Source organism: Cupressus sempervirens, chromosome 5 (assembly GCF_028749045.1).
Source record: "Cupressus sempervirens isolate cs-2001-9-10 chromosome 5, ASM2874904v1, whole genome shotgun sequence".
Lineage (NCBI taxonomy): Eukaryota > Viridiplantae > Streptophyta > Pinopsida > Cupressales > Cupressaceae > Cupressus > Cupressus sempervirens.
The window spans coordinates 200,285,660-200,305,647 of NC_143122.1; the positions used below are offsets into that span (position 1 = coordinate 200,285,660).

The 19,988-nt window shown below is 33.9% G+C and overlaps 1 pseudogene; it reads right to left on the reverse strand.

Annotated features, from left to right (window-relative positions):
* Nucleotides 1–13,560: 13,560 nt before the first annotated feature.
* LOC149555097 (cytochrome P450 716A2-like) lies at nucleotides 13,561–18,133 on the reverse strand (annotated as a pseudogene).
* Between the last annotated feature and the right edge of the window lie 1,855 nt (nucleotides 18,134–19,988).

Genomic DNA, 19,988 nt, shown 5'->3' on the forward strand with positions numbered 1-19,988 from the left:
TATGATTATTATTATTTGATATATATAGTAATACTATATGATTATTATTATATATAATAATATATATGGTTATTATTATTATTAAATATAATATCTAGTAATATATTATTATTATATTAAAATATATAGTATTATAATATTATTAAATATAATATTGTTATGAAATGCATCGAAAGGGATAATAGGTTCTCAACGCATTTCATGACAACATATGTCCCTAGGGCTGTTAGTGACTCCTTTTGACACATTCCCAATTGGTCTATTGCCATAAAATGTGTCAAGAGAACCTATGACCACTCTCAACACATTCTAACCAACCAAATGCATCCCTAGGGGCCCTAGGGCCCCTAGGGACATATTTTGTCATGGAATGCATCAAGAGGGGTCATAGGTTAACCTATGACCCCTCTCAATGCATTCAAACCAACTAAATGCATGCATCCCTAGGGGTCCTAGGGCCCCTAGGGACATACGTTGTCATGAAAAGCATTGAGAGGGGTCATAGGTTAACCTATGACCCCTCTCAACACATTCAAACCAACCAAATGGGTCCCTAGGGGCCCTAGAGCCCCTAGGGATAGTTGTAATGAAATGCATCAAGAGGGGTCATAAGTTAACCTATGACCCCTCTCAACACATATGAACCAACCAAATGGGTCCCTAGGGGCCCTAGGGCCCCTGGGGACATATGTTGTCATGAAATGCATCGAGAGGGATCATAGGTTAACCTATGACCCCTCTTGACACATTTGAACCAACCAAATGCATCCCTAGGGGTCCTAGGGCCCCTAGGGACATATGTTGTCATTAAATGCATCAAGAGGGGTCATAGGTTAACCTATGACCCCTTTTGATGTATTAAAACCAACCATATGCGTTCCTAGGGGTCCTAGGGCCCCTAGGGACATACATTGTCATGAAATGAATCGAGAGGGGTCGTAGGTTAACCTAGGACCCCTTTCGATGCATTCGAACCAACCATATGCATCCCTAGGGGTCCTAGGTCCCCTAGATACATATGTTGTCATGAAATGCATCAAGAGGGGTCATAGATTAACCTATGACCCCTCTCAACACATTGGAACCTTATCTTTTATTAAACTATGTCTTTGTTTAGCAAGAGGTAGTATAATTTTAAAATAATTTATAGAGTTTCAACATAAGTGAATTCGTATTGGGCATTGCTATTGATTGATAGATGTGTAAATTTCCATCTCCATCTCATTAGACATTAGCTTTGGAAATTCCTTGTTTCTTCTTTTTCCATATTCCAAAACTCCCTTCCAACACTTGGTAGGAACTGTGCTACATTGCAGATCTTATTTAATATCCTCCCATGCTAGTGGTTAATTTGGTTTCTTTTCTTCTTGAAATGCTGCTTATTCTATGTCACACCAGTATCATACTATTGATAACAAGATTAATTTCTTTTCATCACTATATATTGTTATTAGATTTTTTGTAAGAATTACTTGTTCCAATATCATTCTAACTGTGATATATTTCTTGTAAAATTTTCCAAAATCAAAAACACTTGAAATTGAGGAAAAGAAATACCTTGAAGAATGGTGTTGTACACTTGAGGGTTGAAATACAACATTCTAAATAGCTGAGTTAAAAGAACAATAGTAGTGTCATGGCCTACTATCATGAGCACAATAAAATTGTCAAAGATCTCCTAATCAGTAAGAGAAAAATTATTACCATACTTCATAGTTATCAACCATGAAATTAAATCTTAGTTTGGCCTAGCCTTTCCCCAATTTTTCTCCTCAAACTCAACAAGGAAGATAGTCTCTTAAGAGTTTAGTTTAGAATAGGATATTAAGGTGAATAGTTTGTAGTCCTCTACAATAAAAATAAGTCATGTAATTGATTTGTTTTAGTAGAATAATGAATAAAAAGTAGTTTTCTTTTATGTTGTAGCACTTAACTCTCTCTTGATTTTTTTTTTATGTATTTTATTTCATCATCACATTCATCAACTTTTACAGCATTCAGAATCCCAATGGCCTCTAGAATTGGCTGAAGGGCCAAAACTTCCTAGTAGAAGATTATTCTCTTTCATTATCAAAAACCTTCAAAGCAAGCACAAAGAACACTGAAGCAACTGCAATAGAAAATATTATGATTAATAATGGAGAGGTGGCATGTTGAACATCTATGAAAACCCTAAATATCATTGAAATTTGGATGTTGTACATTAACATTCTAAATACTCTTTAAATGAATGAGAGGGAATACTAAAAGCATGAATTTATAGAGATGAATAAGCATTCCATTAAAATTAGAATCTTGTCCTGAAAAAGTGCCAAAATTATCTATATGAATAGTTAAACGTCTTGTATTTTAGTTGAGAAAAAGAGTCCATTATACATACATTTCAATGTAACCCGATCTGCCTTCTTTTAATAGTTATTTGACTAATGTATACCATGGTTACATATCATCCAGAAAAAACTTGTATCTATTCAAGCAAGTAATCCATCAAAATTGATAATATCTTGAGTAGAGGACCATATCGATCTACTTCATTTTTTAGTCTTATTGTTCTAAAATCAAAGTTTGGTAGATGTGTGCATTTTATGAATTATATAATACTGTCATATTCGGAGAGCCATTTCTTGATGAATTCATTTTGTTGGCTATATGGTTTATGTTCATTATACTTATAACATAGAATTATAACCTCAATGATAAGAATTGTATTATAACATAAGCCATTTGTATGCATATGTCTAGCTACTCATGTTCTCTTGATGAAAAATTAAATAAATAAATAAAATGATTGATTTGTGAACACATTTTATGTTTAATGATATTTATTGTGTAGACTTTAAATTAGATTATATATTAAGTACTATATATTAGAGAAATTTATTTAACAAATCTTTTAGTTTTATGTTGTTGACTGGTCCACTTTCTTTAATGTACATTTTATTAGAAATATGTCATTGATAAATTTAGTTGTACTAAAAAATTGTACATACATGTTAGATCATTTTTACTACTTTACTATAATTGCATACATGATGTTTTTGAAATAAAAGCAAACAAAACAAGGGAGCTGGCTAATTACAGACAAGTTGGACGACTACCAATAGATAACCATCAAAACAGAACTAACCCCTAAAGTTTTTTAAAACAAACAAAAAGAAGTTTATGCTATAATTAATATAGTACCCATAGGCTTTAAACAAAATGCCTATTAACAAGCAATAGAAGTAAATACTAAAATTATAAAGATATCTACATGCTATAAACAAAATGCCTATTAACCAACAGAAGTCACTTAACAAAAACAAAGGTGTGACAACCTTAGAACATAAAAAGTCTATAAACTAGTGGATTAACAACATGCAAAAAAAAAGAAGGGGTAGGAGGCCTTTAGATTTCTTGACCTCCTTCTTCCTCAGGAGGACATTCACCCAGTCTTCCACTAGGAAGTCATAAAGTAGCTTCGAGTCCTCCCTGGGTAGGTCCCCTTCAGCTTGCCTCAACTGCAAAATGGTCGTCGTTGCTTGAGTGACTTTAATTGTAAACTTGGTTAATAGTCACATTCTTTCCTCAAGCACCTAAATTCTCTCCCACAACTCATTACTAGCCTTATCTGAAGCACCAGGATGACCATCCCTACCAGCCTACGTATCCTTCCTTCTAGGGTAAGTTACTTCAATAGAATTAGAAAAACTTTGTTCCATGGGTCAAGCAACTTCTCTGTCATAAAACCCCCTTTATGTCAAATGGGTTCCTCACCATCCTCGATGAAACATTGTAGACTAGTTTCATTAGTCACCCATGTCACCTTCTGCCATTTTCTTCCCCTCATCACCATGCTCGTCACCATAGCAATCACCTCCTCCAAAACATGAAAAGAGATACCATTAATGGTCACCTTGCAATTACCCCATGAATTAACAAACTGCATAGAGCAATTCTCGTCATGACCATTGAGGGTCTCCATGAATGGGACAACACTGCCCTCTCTCAGAATGTACCAGAACAAGGCTTCCTCACACTGTCATCGATCATAGCCAGTTCAATGTGCAACAGGTTACCTCCCATCCCTGTAATTTTTTCCTCTCCACTCTCTATGTTCAAAACCCAAGCCTTAAAAAATAATTCACTTTTAGGAAGATAAACCCAAAAATGGAGATTATGATTACATTTAATAGTAATAATGGAACCTACGAAATTGGTGAGAAAGATCACTAGTTGGCTGCCACAATCTTTCCCCTAATCATTTCCATCATTCCCAACATGCCACAAATCTATAAAATATAAATCTCTTTTCTACACAACATATGATGATCTATAAAGGAAAATTAATAAAAAATCCCCCATTTCAAACTTCCAATTTTTGAGCCATGAGTAACAATTATTGCCCATACTCAAGCCTTTTCTCCTTACCGCATAAGCATCAAGTACATTTCAACCTTGCCAGCTCAATAGCATTATATAAATTAACCATCTGGGATTCATCATTATTTGTTTCCTTATTCACTAACTCCCTCACCAAATTTGGCAAAGCATTCAAATTCCACCAACCTCTTAGCCCTTCCAATTTTAAGCCAACTATCACCATGCCATCAGCCACACTATATCCCTCCCAAAAAATGTGATTCAAATCAAATCTATTGAGGGTAGCTAATTGGTACTCGATATCATTAATAATACTTTTGATAGCCCATCCCTCCCACATATGGCCTTTAACTATCTCAATAATGACTTTAGAATTGCCTTCAACTTGTACATCCTGCCATCCCACACTCAATACAAATTTTAAACCCTAGTACAGAGCCATCACTTCTGCAACATTATTTGAAACTTTCCCTAATAGACCAACATAAGCTAGCAACATCCTTCCCTTATAGTCCCTAATAATTCCTCCCCCTGTCAAACCCTCCTTTCTGGTAGCACCATCAAAATTAAGTTTGACCTAGTTAACAGGTGGGGGTTTCCATCGAGTTCTCTTTCTAGCCATAAGATTAGAGTTGTCAATCTCCATGATCCCATCCATAAATAGCCAACACTTTTCAATTCTTATCTCCAAGGTAGAAGGGGGGAATATTGGCTTTCTCCAATAGTTGTATCCAATGTTATCAATTATCAATTTGGAGACAATATCAACCACAACCTTCACTTACCTCTCCTAATTTTTGAACACCCTGTTATTCAATCTTTCCAAATGCCCCAACACACCTAGGGGTGAATAATCTTCCATAAGTTGATAAGTAGGGGTTTGGTGAAGGGGCCTTGCTAATTCACCAAATGCCCCACCTCTACACTAAACAACCAATTCACCTCAAACTTTTGGAGAATTTTCCCCCACACCTTAGAAGTAAATCTAAGGTGTAGGAATAGGTGGTTGATGATCTATTCCTCCCTCTTACACATACAACATATGTTAGGCAATTGAAATCCCCTCTTCCTCAAGTTTTCAATAGTGAGAATTTTCCTATGGATAGTGGTCCACCAGAAAATGTTGATTTTCAGGATTAAATGGTTAAACCAAAAATTTTCCCAATCATTAGGTTCAAGAGATATATCAAATATTAGCTTGTAGGTAGATTTAACTAAGAAATCCCTAGTCGAGGTGACCCTTCAAATGAACTCATCAATCCTATCTCTTCTCAAGATCCCATACTCTTTGAGAAAAGAATTTAGCTCATCAGTCAAGGTCTTTCCTATCAAGTCATTCCATTGTAACCTCATTTTCTTCCATTTTCTTCCTAGGCCAATATAATCCACCACCATTCTACCCCCCATGTCATGGATGTTATATTGAAGGGATCCAAACTTTTTTCTTGATAAAGGTTTATCTATAAGCCATGGATCCTCCCAGAAAGCGATCTGGTTACCATTCCCCACAACCCACCTTCCACCCTCCCTTAGAGGGGTTCTATTTCTCACAATGTTAACCTAGATATTAGAGCCCACAAGAAGATCATTTCTCTAGGTATAGTGAGAGAAATTAAGATTACCGAGGTACTTAGCTCTAATTATATTACACCAATTAGAGTCTCCCTTCATCAAATTCCACCCCACCTTTATGAGAAGCACATTGTTCAAATCAATCATCTTCCTCACTCCCAATACTCCCCTATACTTAGGTTTATAGACTGTATCCCAACTGATGAAATTTAGTCTTACCTTTTCACTTCACCCAAACCATAGGAAGTTACATTGAATTTTTTCTAATTTATTCATCATACATTGAGTAATTTTGAATATGGATAAGAAGTAGACTAGTAATCCCTAGTGAGAGGAGATTAGAAGTTGCAATTTACTTGTATTACTCAAAGTTTTGCCTTTCCATCCAATTAGCTTCTTCTCCATCCTTTTGTAATGATTCCTTCTGGTCATTCCCTTATTTTTTCCTATTTTTTATTCATATACCTTGTTTTGCCATATTTTTCTCTCCGACAATTCTCTTCTCTCTCTCTCTTATATATATATATATATATATATATATATATATATATATATATATATATATATATATATATATATATATATATATATATATATATATATATATATATATATATATATATATATATATATATATATATAAGTAATTATTAGTTATATATTATTTTGATGATTATATATTATTATATTAATTATATAAATTAAATAAATTATTATTAATATTAATAAGACCTATTATAATATTATATTATTAATTTAAATAATACTATGTAATCTTATATTAAACATACCATTAGATTATTATATTAAATAATTATATATTATTATAGATATTTTAGGTATATCCAAAATATGTATATCACATTAATATTATTTATCTTGTTTGTTATAATTATTATTTTTATTATCATAATTATATATATATATATATATATATAATCAATATTTATTTATGTAAATTGTTAGAACTTGATGATTTTATTCTTTATTCTTTACTAAAACTTACTCCTAAATTGGGGCATCACAGGCCTCCACTCTTGAATTTGCTTGTCCTCAAGAAATTAATTTGGTCCTCATTAATTCATAGTGTGGATTTATTCTCTTTCCTGCATGTGTTATGTAGGGCCCATTTTCCGTTGCACCAAAAGCCATGACTGTTAGTGAACATGGAACACCACATAATTAACCACCTGTGGGTAGGGGAGCGCGTTGCATCACCCAACAATCTCCCCCTCGACCTGCATACTAGGTAATTACATGGGTCAGGAAGGCACCGGGGAGATTTGAACCCATGACCAGGCCAAAACCAGGCTCTGATACCAATTGTAGGGCCCATTTGCCATTGCACCAAAAGCCATGACTGTTAGTGAACATGGAACACCACATAATTAACCACCTGTGGGTAGGGGAGCGCGTCGCATCACCCAACATGTTAGTCTCTTAGAAAGTAAACATGTTAGTATATAATAGCATGTATAAGAACAGATGAATGAAGACACAAAGTAGACACATTAATGCATGAAGACACAATGCAAACACGAGGTAGACATGAATGCATGAAGACACAAAGAAGACATGAAGCAAACATTTCAATGCATGAAGATGTGAGGTAGACACATAGTATACATGTTAAGATCTTGCTTACAAATTGAAATAAGAAAAGGGTAAGGAAATGTTTTACCACTTTGATCGTGAAATAAAAGGTTAGATTGAAGATGCATATTTTCTATAGCTAGTACTATAATAGGTTGTATAATTCCATAGTGGATGGTAGCATTACTTCGGCTCTGAGTTTGGACACACTCAGCTTGGAGCTTCCTCAGACCTTTAGTCCATATTGGAATTTATTTTTCCCCAACTTGACCAATTTACTCCTCCCCTGTGCACACTCCCTACCCACTAAGAACATGTTTAATTTTGACATTGATGGAAGATTTACTATAGCTCTGAGTTTGGACATGCTCAGCTTGGAGCTCCCTCAAACCTTAGTCCATATTGGGATTCATTTGCCCCAACATGATTGATTTATTCCTCACCCTGTGCACACTCCCTACCCACTAGGAAAATGCTTAATTTTTGACATGGATGGAAGATTTATTGCGGCTCTGAGCTTGGACACACTCAACTTGGAGCTCCCTCAGATTTTTCATCCATATTGGAATTTTCTTGCCCCAATGCGACTGATTTACTCCTCCCCTTGTGTACACTCCCTACCCATGTTTTAGTTTTATTATGGATGGAAGGTTTACTACTGCTCGAATTTGGACATGCTCAGCTTGGAGCTCCCTGAGATTTTAAAATCCATATTGAAATTATTTTGCCCCAATGCAACCGATTTACTCCTCTCCCTATACAAACTCCCTATCCATTAAGTAATAGGTCACAAATGGATTTCTATTCAATTGACCAATATCATCATCTTTTAAAATAACTTTTAATTTGGTACCAAATAGTATTATATACTCATATATATAATTCAAATATCTTATTTAGATGATTGGAAATCATATTCATCTCATTATTAGACTATGATATTTATATAGAATTATCCACAAATTTAATTGATCATATTAGACTTCTAATAATCCTTCATAATAATGATAATAATAATTAAAAATTTATCATATTCTTAATAAATAAAATAGATAGGAAATTACTATGTTCCCTATATTGCATATACTCTAAACGTAAACATTCAATATCCATTATGATTAGACAGTATATCGCTTGTATTAATAGTACAACTATTCCTATTCATAATAAAAGATAATCATAATGATAAAATTTAATTAAATAACACCACTTACCTTTTCTCCTTCAACTTCAGGCACTCATATCTTTGTCAAAAGATTATTATAGCTCTTTGTCATAGATATTACCATTGGCATGTGAATTGTGCAATTGAACTTTTCCTTTAATACTTCTGTGGTTTGTGGAAAATTGCATCTATAACATTTGGAAATAAACCAATATGCATTAACAAATACCCATTCCCTTTTACAAAAGCTCCCACTATGATTGGAAGGGGGAAGTCATGGTACAGGGTCATGCCATTTGGCTTTTTTTTTATAACTCAAATATAATTGCTTTAACTGCTTTAACTATTTCAAATATAATACTACTTCAAACAACATCGGCAATGCCTTTAGTCAATAAAATAACCTTTCTAGCCCCAGCATATGCTTGAAGGCACAATTTACAATGTTCTTTAAAGTTATATTGCTGAAAAAGGGGTTTCGTTTCCTTCCCTATGGCCCCATTTGTTTGCTGGAATTAACTTGGAATAGGGAAACGGGAATAGGAAAATTGAAATAAATCTATTCCAATTTTGGCCCAAAATGAGAATAAATCGAATTCCAAAAAAAAATTAGAATTCGATTTATTCTCATTTTGGGCCAAAATTGGAATAGATTTATTCCAATTTTCCTATTCCCGTTTCCCTATTCCAGATTAATTCCAGCAAACAAACGGAGCCTATATTCCTCCCACGATCTAATTTACTTTCATCTTTCTCATCAATTTATAGATAACAAGAGAGGATTCCCTTCTCTTTCAACCGCCCCGGCCACAAAGGTCCACTGTGAAAATATGTGATTTACTTTTCTAGACATTCAATGCCTTCTAAGTACTCTACGTAATCTCCCTATCAAAACTCGTTGCCTAGTACGACCATCAACTCCTCGCTAGCCATCAAAGTCTCCCATATAGCTCTCATAATCCATACGACCCTCTATGCCACACAATGGGTAGGCTTGAGAATTATAATATAGTAATCTTATAAGGTTTTACTCATATATTTTAAGTTCTTCAGGCTGACAGGTTCTTGTCCGAGGATCATCAATTTATCTCAAATTGAGCTTCCGATCAGTTTTTTTATCATACATTTCTCTTCATTTCCATGTCAAAAACAGTGACCTATGCTTTTCCTACTCAGCGCTAATTGTGAATTGACTTCATACACTGCTTAGATTCTTTCTTCCTGTCAGGGACTACTCTGATTTTAGTGGCGGTGTTGGCGCATCTGCCAGTGATGCTGAAAAAGCGATGAAGGAATCTGGTGGTGGTGTTGGCGCATCTGCCAGCGTTGCTGCAAAAGCGATGAAGGAATTGACGGATGCCTTGGCAAAGAACATTAAACCAGTAGTGCGCTGATATGGTGGAGAGGATGATAGGCAGAGAGTGTGCCAATATTTGCTGCTTGAGGTTAAAGTAATGTTGGAGAGGGCGACCATGTTGTATCTGCAGGAGAATAGGAACTTCTCCAATGAATTCATTGACCGTTTGAAGAGCCTTCTTGGCGGCATCTACAGGTAACCATTAGACCACCCAGACTTTAATGGTGAATGATTCTGTCTCAAATGATTCCTGCGATCATTGATCTTACTAAGAAAGGCCTCTGTGCAAGGGATCTGTGACTGTCGGTTGCCTTTACATGCATCCACAATGCCAAACCTGTCACTTGAAACAACCTACGCAATTTCTCTGCTCAGAAGCTCCCATCACGACAAATGGGAAGTATTATTCTGAACTTGAAATCCCGCAAAACTTCTTGAAGACAACTCAACCAATGGGGATGCAGAATTAAATTAGGAAGACTTAATAAAACATTAACAATATCACATTTATCCCAATCTCTGTAGACATCCGGAAAATAATGTTTGCCCAAGCCTAGAAATCCATGGTTTAGCACTCAAAAAAATTATTCACGAGAATTCGCTTAATATAATATTCTTTAATCTCAATACGAGATTTGAACTGGCCCACTTACATTATAAATAATAAACACCCGATTTTAGTCTACTTTTAATATTGTAGAGCCCACAAATTTTATTCAATAGCTTGCAGGCATAACCAAAGAAGGCTGCCTACTTCTTAATAATTTTCTTCCCTATTGACATGGAGGATTTATCCATGGAGTGTGCTTGATGCCTCCTTTGGTGCTGCACATGAGACGCTTTTCCTCCGAAAGTCCACATCTCCTCCGAGTGTGTCTAACGCCTCCTCAAGTGTTGTAGAAGCAATCACCACTAATATGTCTGGATGTCTTTCCTCTAAAAGTTGACATCTCCTCCAAGTGTCTCAAATGCCATTGTTGAAATCCTACCCCCCCTCACTCAATAGAAGGACAATCACGTAGCCAAGCCCCCTCTTTTCTTCGGGGACGCAAATCTATCAAATCCCCTCTTATCTTCAGGGAGGAATTGGCCAAGCCACACAAATCTATCAATTCCCCTCTTATCTTTAGTGAGGAATTGGCCAAGCCCCAACTTTATAGGGACACAAATAGTTGCTTCTCATGTAGTAATCATTTCTAAGCGAGAAGCTAGCTTGAGATGATAAAAATCCTCCAAACTCCATTGCCTCCAGCCTCCTATTTTATTAGACTATGATCATCCAAAATCCATCAAAGACACTCTTCTCCCCATTGATTAACCTCTTTGATAACACTGTAACAGGCCCAAAGAATGTGAAACTGAAAATATAAAATGAAAGAGAAACTATTGATATAGATTTTCAGGTACATTCAGAAACATATTGAATTGATATGAATATTATACTATAATGATATGAATAATACTATGAATAATACTGAATCATTACATTGATGTATGGGCATGTTTATATAGTTTTATTTTCCCTTACAACAACTACTTATGAGAATACCTTCCTAGCAACAATATATTGAACTAATTTCATTTATCTAATCTAAACACAAAAACTAACTTAATTAATGTAATAAAGCTAACATAAATCATATATAAAAATGTTATCCTACTTTTAAAAAACAATAAATCAAAATAAAATCTTTGATAAAACTTAAAATCTTCAAAGTTCACTAAAATATACTCAATCAAAACCAGCTAATTGATTATTAAAAAAGGAGAGAATACAAAAATAATGTTAAATATTACATCTTGACATATCTGAACAAAATTATTAATCAATAATTAGCTAATTTTTTAATAATATTTTTTGGATCAATGGAACAGAACTAGGAAGGTTGTCCTATAAATATTTAAGTTTTTGAACATTGGATGGTAGATTAAGAAGGTTATTCTTCTTAAATATTGTCTCACTACTTTTTAATCTTTTGATTTTTGAATGGTAATAGAAGGGGGTTTCTATAGCAGTTGCCAAAGAAATGAAGAGAATAAAGATCAAACAATAAAAATCTTTGGAATGGGAGGGTTTGTCAAAACCCCTCCTCTCAAATATACAGAACTTCAGACTTTAGTAGATCAATATTTATGTTAGATGTTTGGGAAAAGAATTTCAAAGATGAGTTAACTTTCCCACAAGGTCATCTTCTCAAAGATTTTCTTTAGTCGGAATGAAATACCATTCCTAGCAAAGGATATGAGATCACAGCTATCAAGGATTTGAAATAGTCACTCTTATGTATAGAATGCATTGAAAAAGAGAATAGAAAGTTGATAAAAAATCAAAAATGAAAGCGAAAGATAGAGCTAAGCTCAAGCAGAAATCTTGATTTCAATCTCTATAAAAAAAAATCCATATTGAGGTTGGCCATGATAAGCTCAAGAAAATAAAATTTGAAAAAAAGGATATTTTCTTTTTAGAAATGTTGTCATCTATTGAAGGTTCGTGCAACATGCCATATTTCCAATGCTCCTCCTACATTTCCACTTCCCCATGTTTCTAGTAGTTCTGCCACATTTCCACCACCCCTACTATTTTTGGCTAATTCTCTAATGGAAAAAAAGACTCTTGAGAATAAAACCCATGACCAATAGAAAAAAAAGAAAACGAAAATATATAATAGAAAAAATTAACCATAGAATAGGATAAATTAGAGGTGCACAATGTCTGAAGAGAAAACTAATGTAAAAATGTAACTCAAAAACTACAGTTTCCTAGCTTAATGGCAGTGACTATAAAAAATTATCATACCTACCAGCCTTTATGTATACTATAACAGTTATATTGGATGTCTTGAATTACAATGACTGAATCAATGATTAGCTCTACTCTTAGTGTGGATGTAGCAACAAGTTGTGGTGAACCATCATATATCTTGTCTAGTTTCTTTTTATGTGTTCTCAATTTATTTCTTAAATTAACAATTGATATCAGAACATGCAAGATTCTAGAGAGCAGAGCAGACTATAAAATCCCCATGGCAAGGAGATACATGTTAAAAGAAGAGTACAAACGATAGCAAACTGTTCATTTCCATATGGGTTTGGAAATTGATTCCTACCATTTATTTGATTATTTCATCTGCTCAAATAATTTAGTTGACTTCCCCTTGCTACAGACGGAGTTAGCCTGCTGCAGGAGCCCATGGCTTATGTAGTAAGAGGGATTAGGCCTGGTTGTTGAATGCCGTGAGACTCGGTATTTAATAAGTCATTGAAAGTGCGGGCTTTGTGAGTTTTTACTTCTGCCAATCAAATTTCCTCTGCTTTAGTGCTCTTTATTGAAATTTTGTCTGGTGTGAGCTGCTAGCATGTCTGGTAGTGAGATTGATGGTTCCTGGGAAATTGAAAGGAAGAGACCAGATTGTCTTCATGAGCATAATTAATTGATTGTTATGGTTCTCCTCCTTTGGGTTCTTCAAACCGAAGAGCAAATCAGAGGCAACGAAGAAAGTAAGTTGCTCCATTAATATAAAGTTTCTGGTTTCATATATGCCATAATAGCATTTCTCATCGGCTTGTGCTCCTCCCTAAACAGCTCGATGATATTTTCGAAGCCAAAAATTCTAATAAAAGTGGCAGGCTGGCAGTTAATAATCGTGTGGTAGTCATTCTGTATTAGAAAGCGATTGCCCGCTTGGCAAGTGAGGACGGCAATAGAGAAGCCCGTTAAAGAGGCCTTAAAAATGGAGCAATATTTAGAAACCCTACTTGCAACCCACTTCTCACATAATGGAAGGAGACATTTCTACTTGTTAGACATAGTTTGTTTCTCAAACATGTAGCGGTTGAATTAAACCTGTTCTCAACCATACAGATCAAGATTCAAAATCCAATATGCCATCAAAACGGCAGTTAGAAACTGGTCTCCAAGATATATCTGCTATGCACAATGTTGATATTCAATAATATGATTGTTTCTATTATTTATGGTGGAATATGTGATAGTTGGAGAATTTTAGAGTTGAGTGACTATCCACGTATGTGAAATTAGGAGTTTAGCTTAGAATAGGAGGTTAAGGTGAATAATGTGTAGTCATTTATAATAAAAAGAAGGGATGTAATCAATTTATTTGAGCTGAGGAATGAATTAATTTTAGTTCTCTTCTGTTCTATAGGACATAGTTCTCAAAAAAATGTGTAATTGATTCTTCAATCAAAGGAAGATATTGTGTTTTTGTCCAATCTTGTATTCTATGATTTTTCTATTTCTCTATTTTGTCCCCATCAAGGTAAAATTAGAATGAGAAGATCAGTGGAAAGAAAGGAGGCTTCCCAACATAGTACAATCGTTGGAGATGGCTGAAGTAGATCGGTCTCATAGATAGTGTTTGCAGAAGTTGTTGAGGTCACTTGTTTCAACAGAATTTTCCTACCACAAAATTTGAGAACGGTAGAATTTTTATGGTTTCCATTAGGATGAGGATCATGCCAAGTAAAAGAAACCGCTATATAAATCCATTGTCGAGTTTATGAGGTGAAGATCTGCAGATTGTTGTTTGCAACAAGATTAGTGCCTTAAGATCCGAGAGAAACTTCTTTCTTCCAGGGAAAAAAGTTTAGTAGAGCTATTAGAGAAGCTATCACGTTGAAGAGTGAAGCCTAAAAATAAAATTGAAAGGAAGCATTTTGTTAGGAACACAAGACCAGTCAAACTAAAACTCCTATGAAGATTGTGAAAGCACCAAAGAGTTTTTGTAAAATAAAGAGTGAAATGGAACCTCTCAATTAAGTTGAAATTGGATGGAAGAGGAGTTCTTAGTCATTGATATAGATGTGGCAATAAGAAGTTCAAATTTTGAAATAAGAAAGTTAAAAAGGATATTGTAGTTTACAAAAAGACTTCCACCCAGACAGATTGAAAGAAAGAAGATTCTACAAACTTTCAAAAGAGTCTAATAGAGTAAGTGGCTCAGTTAGGTAATGTAACAAATTGTTTAATTGAATGAAAAAAATTGGAAGGAAAAAGTTCAAATTCGATTCCCTTACATGGACATTGTTCCTTAGTGTGAGGTGTCTAAAAAATACAAGGGTTTGACACCTAAATTTACAATAGACTAGAGATCAACTATCCAAGAGCTCATGGTTAGAGAATCCCAAGAAAAATATGACATTTTTTATGTTTTATTTAAAATTGACAATTTTAGATTTGGTATTTGATAGGTTTTTTTGGTGGTTAGTAGAGACCACCCATAGAGTTTGTGGTTAACTATAAATCACTTCGTGCATTAATTTTTTTATGATAAACTAAAAACCATTTCATAGTCATATTAATCATATTAATAAGGGATAGTTCATGTTGTAGCACCATATTTAGGGTGATATAATGCCCAAATTTATTACTAGCATAAAGAACAGCCAAAATGATTTTTTCAACTACTTTATAATTTACCTTAGGTCTGTAAGGTTTTTTCTGATGTAGTAAATATAGTAAAAGAGGTTGTCTTTTTTCTATCCAAGCACTATGCCCATAGAAACGTTAGAGGCATCAGTGCAGATGTGTAAAGGAAATTCTAAATTTGGATCTCTAAGAACTCTAGTGGTCACAAGCTTGGTCTTGATTCTCTAAAAGGATTTTTGACACTTAGGTGTCCACGAGAAGACAACATAGGGCAAAGAGAGGCAATTTTATTGTAGTTTTGGATAGATCTCCTATCATATTCATCATGAAGGAAACTCCTAACATCCTTTTAGGTAGAAGGTATATGGAGGTCTTGTATTATCTGGATCCTTTTACAACACCTTTTGAGGAGATTAAATAGAAGAAAGATTCACAAAATAATCCTATTCTACAGCATCCCAACCAGCACCTAACAGAATAAACACCTCTAGCAAAGCAACATGGTTACATCTATATTTAAAATAACACAACATATTTAAATGTCTAGTTAGATTTTCTTTAAATATTTTCATGCCTTAATTATTCAAGACAACTATACTATATTTAAAATAACACAATATATTTAAATGTCTAGTTAGATTTTTAAAAAATATTTAATGTATCATGCCTTAATTATTGAGGACAACTATATAAATGATTATATTACTATATCATTTTCACATATCATATCCACCCACATGATATCAATAACTTAATCATTGTATTCCCTACTAATGTAACCCTACTAGAACGAATTTATAAACATATCAATTTCACAAATTATTTATTAGAAGATATATGAGGGCATTTCAAAAAAAAAAATTTACATGGTTCATGAAATTATATACACTATCATAAGGAATCATAATAACCTAGTTATTATAATTATTTTTCTCTAACTTGAATTTTGATGGGTAATTCTTTGGTTGGAACAAGAAGGGGTTCACAAATCATTTTCTCATAAGGAAATATCATAGACCATTTCAACTTTGATATCAAATGATACACAAATATCTGTACTTGTAGCCTTGTGAAATCATAATGCACACATAGTCTTGCTCCTCCTCCAAATGATATAAAAATATAAGATAGATGTTTGTTATCAAAACAACTTGGATCAAACTTTTCTGGCTCTTTAAAAAACTCTCCATCAAAAATGAGTAGTGCTAGTTTCCCAAAATAACTGTAAAATAAAATATTTTCAAATATTTTTAAAATTATAATAACCAATGTCACAGAAAACAAAAAGACTATTATATAACTTAAATATTCTACTCGTTCTGATCATTATGTTGGTCGTTTATTAATAGATTAAAATTCTTCTACTAAATGTATAAATGTCTTATAAGTTGACAACTAACTTAATCGAATAATTATACACACGTGATAATTGGATTATCAATAAACATGAAGCTGTTTATTTTGGAAACTGTATATCCCTATTTCATGATGGACAAAAACTAATATACCTGCCAGCCTTTACGAATAGTGTAATCCTTATATTGGACTTCTTGAACTGTCACTCTGAATCCACCAACAACTGGGGGCACCATACGTAAAGTTTCAAAAACAACCTTCTTTGTGTACTCCATTTTTATAATATCCTCCCATGCCAGTGGTTCATTTGGTTTCTTTGCTGCTCGAATCGTTGCTCGTTCTGTGTCGCAACAGTATCATATTGTTGATAACGAGATTAATTTCTTTTAGTATATTCTAGAAATTATGATATTGTTATTGGAAATTTTTCTATGAATTGCTCGTCCCAATATTATTCTAACTATGATATATTTATTATAAAATTTCCCAAAATCAAACCCACCTGAAATTGAGGAAAAGAAATACCTTGAAGCACGGTGTCGTATACTTGAGGGTTCAGATACAACATTCTGACAAGCTGAGTTAAAAGAACAGCTGTAGTGTCATGACCTCCTATCATGAGCACAATCAAACTGTCAATGATCTCCTGATCGGTAAGAGACTGAATTTTATCATCCTTCATTGTTATCAACCATGACATTAAATCTTGGTCTGGCGCAGCCTTTCCCTCTGCAATTTCCCTCCTCCTCAAGCTCAACAAGGCAGATAGTCTCTTCACTACACGACCACTAGCCTTCAAGCCTTTGTTAAAAGTGGTTCCTGGGACATTGCAAGGAATAGACCAGATTGCCTTCATTCACAACAAAGAGCTAATCAGAGGCAACGTAGAAAGTAAGTTACTTCAGCAATTGATAAGCAAACAAACTTTCTCTTCCTTCCCAATTCTCCACAAAGTGCTCCACAACAACCGTCTCCATTCTGGCAGCACATTTTTTTAAAGCTTCTGGTTTCATGAATGCCATGATAGCATTTCTGATCCGCTTGTGCTCCTGTCCAAACAGCTCGGTGATATTCTCATAAATACGGGGGCATATTTGGAAACCCTATTTGCAACCCACTTGTCACATTCATCAACTTTTAGGGCATTCAGAAATCCAATGGTCTCTCCAATCCGAGGGAGATCAAAAGTTCCTGGTGCAAGATTTTTGCCTCTTGCGTTATTGAAAACCTTTGTGAGCACAAATACCACTGAAGCAAGTACAACCGATGATACTATGGTTAGGAATGGAGAGGTAGCGTATTGAAAATCCTTGAAAACCCTAAATATCATTGCAAAATCCATACTGTACTAAAACACTCACGGTCTTTTAAATGAATGAGTGGAAATAATGAATACAGTGCTTTATAGGGATTACCGACAACCCTTATACCCTGCCGAAAATGCATTCAAGGTTGTCCACGTCCGATGTCACCAAGCTCAAGCTTAATTGGTGGGTCAGGGGGGTCGTCACGTTTTGACGAGGGAGTTAGAGGATATATATATGATTATTATTCTTCTAAATATTATTATTACAAGCATTTATTTAGTATTAAGTGCTGATAATAAATTTATATGGCATCAACATGATAATTGATATTATAACTAGCTTATATATATATATATATATATATATATATATATATAATGCCGAGAGTCGTCCTTCTCGAGGCACCTATTTTAATTTAAATCGTAATGGTTTTTCTGTGTTGGATACAATTTGAATTAAAATAGGTGCCTCGAGAAGGATGACTCTCGGCATTATATATATATATATATATATATATATATATATATATATATATATATATATATATATATATATATATATATATATATATAAGCTAGTAGCAGTTGCCACGAATATGAAAGATATAATAATAATTTTAATAATATATATATATATATATATATTCTAATTTTTTATTTTTGATAAAATTAGTATCGATTTATTTGTTTATATATATATAAGTATATATATCTAAGTTTAACCCTAACCCTAACTCTAACTCTAACTCTATCTCTAACTTTAATTCTTCCCCTAACCCTAACCTTAACCCTTTATAATCCTAAATCTAATGCTAATTCTAACCCTAACTCTAATTCTATCCCTAACCCTAAGCATTACTATAACTGTAATTCTAACTCTAATTCTAACTCTAATGCTAATTCTAACCCTAAATCTAACCCTAAAGCTAACCCTAACTCCAGCCCTAACCCTAAATCTAACCCTAACCCCAACTCTATCTCCAACTTTAACTCTAACTTGATCCCTAACTCTAACTCTAATTCTAACCCTAACCCTAACCCTAGCCTTAATTCTAACCCCAATTATAACCCTAACACTAACACTAATTATAACCCTAACCCTAATGCTAACCCTAACTCTAACCATAACCCTTATGGTAACCATAATCCTAGCCCTAATTCTAACCCTACCTCTAACTCCAACTCTTGTTCTAATTCTAATTCTATCTCTAAATCTAGCTCAAATCATACCTCTAAATCTAACCCTAACCCTAACCCTAACTTTATTTGTAACCCTAATTCTAGCCCTAACCCTAATTATTACCCTTACCCTAACTCTAGCTCTAACTCAATCTATAACCCTAATTATATTTGTAACCCTAATTCTAACCCTAATCCTAATTCTAACTCTAACTCTAATTTTAACTCTAATTCTACCCCTAATCTTAACCCGAACCTATATAACCCTAACTCTAACCCTAATTCTAACCCTAACCCCAATTCTAGCTCTAACCCTAACCTAATTCTAACCCTAACTATAACTCTATTCCTAACTCTAACCCTAATCCGAACTCTAACTCTAAATTCACTAAATGATTAGTACAATCATATATAGAGTAAGAGTTATAGTTAGGATCCAAGGTTTACAATTTCATTTATATGACACTCAGTGTTATGGTTAGGGTTAATAAGTGGTTAAATGTTACACTAAAATAAGGGATAGGGTTAAGGAAATTATGAGATTTAGGTGTAGTGTTGGAGTATTTGGAGTACAACTATGGTCAAATTTGGGATTTATGTTATACAAATGACTCAAATAGTGGAAAAATTAATTCATGAAAGGGAAGCTATAAGTCCCAACACAACAATTCAGATGATGTTAAAAGTGTGAAAGAATATATAAGAGTCAATT